We start from the raw sequence: 6,000 nt of genomic DNA, 5'->3' as shown, positions 1-6,000 counted from the left end.
CTGCGTGGATCGAAGCAGCATGTTTTTCGCGAGGACCAGCTGTGTGTGTGGGACATTGGCGCACGCTGCTGTGTGAAATCGCAGCATCAGTTTGAAAAGGGACAATGAGGAGAGAAGAGGGGACCATCCATCCCGATCCCGCCAGCGTCAAGAAACATAACACTTCTCAACCTGGGGCAGTCCGTTTACAGGGTAGGCTAGATTCTGAGAAAGTCTGCTCTGTTTCAGAATAGCCTACATGGCTCAAACGGTGCAGCTATATTGACAGGTAGCAAATTTACATTTTAGCATCTGGCTTTATTACCATAATTTTGCATGCCGGTATGCCCCTGGCTGATAAGCAAGGAGGTGATCTGTGGAGGAGACACGGCAACTGCACTGCAACGAAGTGAAGTTCACCACCAGCGGCTCTGCAGGTACAGTAATGCTGGATACATTGTATCATTGTTTGAAACCTTCAAGAGCTCGCTAGCTACAGTAACTGTTTTTCACAGGAGATGATGATAGGTTATTGTGCGTTCTCGCGCGTTGCAGGTCGCGTGCATAACACCTTCTATCCAACAAAACAGCGAACTATGAGAAATGTGTTATGTTTTTGTGTATGAAGCAGAATGCCTTGTGACGCTCGTGGATTGCGTGTTGTGTGCATGTGTAGCTACTAGTTTATACCTACTGCTTCTGTTTTGTACAGTATTGGGTCCATTCCAATGATTGGTTTGTCATTGTTCAAGTGTAATAGGTAATAGTGTAATAGAGAAAAGGAAGAGCGAAACCAGTGTTTCAGCTTGCCAACCACACAGTCGCCAGGCAACATTATGCAGATAGGAAACGGAACGACCATGTGTTTTTATATTTTTATCAGCCATTATTTTACAGTAGCCTAGGCTATTGACTCATCAATAAAATAACGGAAATAATTATGTATGAATAAGAATATCCTCTAGTTGTGTTTGTCTTACAAAGACATCTTGGTCAAATATTATGCCATTTGCTTTTTCGAATAATTTGTCATTCGATTATGTCATGATGTTGCCAATGTGCATCTCACTAATGTGAGTCGCTCTCTCAGGAATGCAAGAGCCCTCAATCCCACACCAGCATCCACAGGACAGGGATGCCATGCTTCATTTTCTCCTCCAATCTCCGAAAGCGAGAATAGGAAAATGAATTTACAACATAAAATGGAGGTCAAATAACGTAGGCCTATTTCATAACCATTTTAGAATAGCCGGAAATGTAGTGGTCATTCTGCAGAGCATGCCCTATGAATTGACTTATTCTGTGCATGGAATTCTAACCTGCTAGAATTCAATGTGACTGACGACGGCAGAGAGAACATCCCGTACAGTCCGCGGGAATGTCAGCCGCACAAGAAATCATATCGTTAACAATAAATATTAGTATACATAATCACAATTGCTCGGCTCAGATTGCGGCTCGTTTGGGTTTAATATTATGTCACTGCGGATATACTGAAGCATGCAATGTCAGTAGTCAATATCTATCCACTGTGCCTGTCTGTCTGCACAGATCCGGACCCTATTCATCAAATTTGACTCTATTGGCCAAGTCAATTGTCAGAAAATGACAATGGTAAGAATTAGATCGCCTATAATAGACTCCAGCCGCGTAGGTTTCTTGGAATGAACGATGGCGTAACGCTGCCGCACCGCAGTCAGTGGCACTGTTGTGGACGACACTGCTGCGTCCATCCATGCGCCCCGGTGACGCTTTCTCCATTCTCTAGCACGCACATAGCCTTCTGTTTGTTGCAAGCACCCCTTTCTTGGTGAAATACGGATACATATTGGCCGCGATGTATCTGTTAATAGTGCATTATAAGAAGTATTACCCATGTGACAGTTGGAGTCCATCAACAGCTCAAGAGTGCTTCGATTTCCAATACCACGCGCCCCTATAGTATTAACTATCATCTTGCGTGTAATCAAGACGATGGACTGTCGTAAAGACAGAGGGCATTTCAGGCCAAACTGTTGAAATGTCGATTTTAGACACTTCAGAAATGTTTTTTGCTGCTTTGAATTTATAGAGAGAACAATACATATGTGTTCCATATCATAGTGTATTTTATTGATGCAGATATGATTTCCAAAATAATAGGCCTTGGACAAATAAATGGTTCCCAAGGATTCAAACTCAACACCAAAACCTTGTTTTCTTCATCAAAGCTTTTTTTGTTTTGGCATTTTCGACATGTAGCAGAGCATTGAAGCTTTTTGACCAGTTTTTACTTGTTCAGTTTTTATAGTTTTTTTAATCCTCTTATGTTGTGTAGTAAATGTTTTCATGCAAAGTACATTGTGTTGCATTCCATGTCTAAAATGTGCTGTATAAATAAAGCTTGATTTTATTTAGTTGGTTTAGCTGTTGCTGGTATTTAACTGCTACAGTATTTAAAGTTGACGATTTAGGGCCAGGAATCTGGTGCCCCCAAACTGATCAGTCCTGACATCCCATGGCACCTAATGCTGTGCAGGGTTATTGGGTGTCAGTTTGGCATGCAGAGGGAGGAGAGAGAGGGCACACAGTCTCACTCCCTTGCTGTGGAAAGGTGGGATGTTTGGCATTCTTCTGACTGTGTGTGTGTGTGACTTCATAGAGGGAATTTCCCCTGTGGCTTCATGGAGAGCCCAGTGGCAACATTATGATTTATTTTCTCCAAGGCGTCCCTCCTCCTTACTCTTAGACATATAACAGCAGGAATAGGTGTGTGTGTGTGTGTGTGTGTGTGTGTGTGTGTGTGTGTGTGTGTGTGTGTGTGTGTGTGTGTGTGAGAGAGAGAGAGATCATGTGAGATTCTAATGGTAAGTGTTGATTGTATGCTGTTGCATAGATCTCCACTCCAACCCAGTTATTGGTGATGATGATGATGATGATCACAAAGCTGCTACTGAGGGAGGCTGTGACTGATTAATATTTTGTGACCTCGTATTCAACTAGCCTCTAACAACACTAGTAGACATTTGTCCCAGATTCTATTTGTGTGGTAGAATAGAAATTCCCCTCTCTCAGCTGTGCCGGTGACTGGGGAGAGGAGAGACCAAGGACATCAGGACAATCACACTAACGTAAACTCACCCCATTCCGTACAAATGTGTGCAACCGCAACATTCAAACGAGGCTTCAAAGAAAACTAATGGGATTGTAGCAACTGTGTTGACATCAAAATCGGGGGTGTGAACTAGGTTTCTATTCAAGCGTTGATCGACATGGTAATGGCTCTATAGTAGTGGAGAAAAGTTGAAAAAACTGACCCTCCGTTACATCTTGACATGTCATGTCGTAACGTACAGCACGCATAAAGCAACTATTTCTGTCTTACAATCTCTCTCCACCAGGTGTAGAACTTCTATCATCCTTTAAAAACAAGAAATGGACAGTGACGGGGGTAAGGGGGGATACCTAGTCATTTTTTGCGTCATCACTGCATGCGATCATCATTCTCAAAGCCGAAGTTTACTTCTAAGATCACTTTAGCACCGGCCTAAAAACCCGATTCAAATTCGACACAAACCTTCAAATAGGTATGTAATGACACATTATATAAACTCTTTATAGTGTTTTATTTACATTTTAGAGGCGATAAGGTGATAGGTTGGACAGATCGAGTGAAAAAAAGTAATTTTCCCACACAACATCTCTCCTCACTATCACGCATTAGTTTCGCTTCCCCACCGCCATTTTTTAAAAGATAAGACGGAGCTCATTGCCTTCTAGAATTATGCAGCAATGGGCAGCGTTTAGGTCATGTAATGGATTCTGTTGGAAAGGGGAGAAATTGTGCTTTACAATCGTATTGACATTACAGTTGATCTGGAAGTATTATTTTGGGGGGGCGCTAAAATAAGGGCAATTATACGAACTAAGGCGATGTACGAGTTTACGTTAGATGCTATTGAGGAAAAACACCTGTACAGAATAACCTAAAAACCTAAGGGATCAATGCAGAACAATAACAATATGAACATTCGCACAGGTAAAATACCTTTTATATAAAACTTGAATAACCACAGTTTCACTTTCCACTTCCCACTTTCCACTATAGTATTTAGCCAAAGCAAGAGCATAATGCTGTGACTGTGACACTGATTGGCACAGAGCCCAAAAGGCACTTACCATGTTTGCCATTAGGACCAAAATGGAATGCAGTTTGTTCTTGATACTGAACATGAGCACACTTTGAGAAGCAACACAGTCTCACGAGTTTTCCAGCTTGAGCCAAAACACATACAGTGGTGGTATGGTAAACATTTAAGAAGGAACGAAGAGTCTCCAAAGTGCGGTCCTGAAAGTGTGTGTATGTATATGTGTATATGTGTGTATGTATGTATGAATGTATGTATGTATGTATGTATGTGTGTGTGTGTTTTGCACGTGTGTATGTGTGTGTGTGTGTGTCAAAGGTGTCTCTGTTCAGCCAAGATTAGTTCAGCCTGGTGAGGACAACATTGATATTCATCCTACACTTGCTTCTGGATGCCCTGTCAGTTTCCTCATCCCTCAGGTGTCCGTCACTAGTGGGGGTGTGTGTAGTGTCAGTCATAACGCTGACCTTGGGAGCAGGTGAATAAGAGGAAACATTCTCTGGAAACTCCTAATCCTTGGTCCTAGACATAATAGTACACGACCAGACATCCTTCTAGAGACCCAGTGAACCAGATGACTGATTATAGCCATGCATATGGCGTAATGCTGATAATAATCTACAGGAAATATCAGTCAGTTCAGTCCACCATTGATCTGTATGGTCCAGTAGGCTACATTGTGTCCAGCACTCATTACTCTAGTAGCCACCTGATTAGAACAACTGTTTGTTTCCATTATACAGTATCTTGAAATTCCTGCCCACTGTCCTAACCAACTCACACACTAACACACTCACACATTTCACTACTATTGAAAGCAAAACGAAGCAAAATGAATAGTCACTAGTAGAGGTCGACCGATTAATCGGAATGGCCGATTAATTAGGGCTGATTTAAAGTTTTCATAACAATCGGTAATCTGCATTTTTGGACACCGATTATGGCCGATTACATTGCACTCCACGAGGAGACTGCGTGGCAGGCTGACTACCTGTTATGCGAGTGCAGCAAGGAGCCACGGTTAGGTGCAAGCTAGCATTAAACGTTTCTCATAAAAAACTATCAATTTTAACATAATTACTTGTTAACTACACATGGTTGATGATATTACTAGTTTATCTAGCTTGTCCTGTGTTGCATATAATAGATGCGGTGCCTGTTAATTTATCATTGAATCACAGCCTACTTCGCCAAACGGGTGATTTAACAAGCGCTTTCGTGACAAAAGCATTGTCGTTGCACCAATGTGTACCTAACCATAAACATCAACGCCTTTCTTAAAATCAGTACACAAGTATATATTTTTAAACCTACATATTTAGTTAATATTGCCTGCTAACATTAATTTATTTTATCTAGGGAAATTGTGTCACTTCTCTTGCGTTCTGTGCAACAGAGTCCGGGTAACGCTATAGGCAGCAGTTTGGGCTGCCTGGCTCATTGCAAACTGTGTGAAGACCATTTCTTCCTAACAAAGGCAGCCAACTTCGCCAAACAGGGGATGATTTAACAAAAGCGCATTTGCGATAAAATTACAATCGTTGCACGAATGTACCTAACCATAAACATCAATGCCTTTCTTAAAATCAGTACACAAAAGTATATTATTTTAAACCTGCATATTTAGTTAAAAGAAATTCATGTTAGCAGGCAATATTAACTAGGGAAATTGTGTCACTTCTCTTGCGTTCATTGCACGCAGAGTCACGGTATATACAGTTTGGGTCGCCTGGCTTATTGCAAACTAATTTGCCAGAATTTTACATAATTATGACATAACATTGAAGGTTGAGCAATGTAACAGCAATATTTAGACTTATGGATGCCACCCGTTAGATAAAATACGGAACGGTTCCGTTTTTCACTGAAAGAATAAACATTTTGTTTTCGAAAT

At 41.3% G+C, this 6,000-nt stretch overlaps 1 protein-coding gene across 1 annotated transcript in view; it reads left to right on the top strand.

Annotated features, from left to right (window-relative positions):
• LOC109904418 (transcription factor HIVEP3) overlaps positions 1-6,000 on the top strand; it is a 42,264-nt gene continuing 36,264 nt past the window's right edge. The window contains exon 1 of the mRNA XM_031788730.1: positions 1-416. The gene's annotated coding sequence lies outside the window, so the exon portion shown is untranslated. The remainder of the gene's footprint in view (positions 417-6,000) is intronic.

This window comes from Oncorhynchus kisutch, linkage group LG14 (genome assembly GCF_002021735.2).
Source record: "Oncorhynchus kisutch isolate 150728-3 linkage group LG14, Okis_V2, whole genome shotgun sequence".
Lineage (NCBI taxonomy): Eukaryota > Metazoa > Chordata > Actinopteri > Salmoniformes > Salmonidae > Oncorhynchus > Oncorhynchus kisutch.
This window is presented reverse-complemented; position numbering and strand designations above follow the sequence as displayed.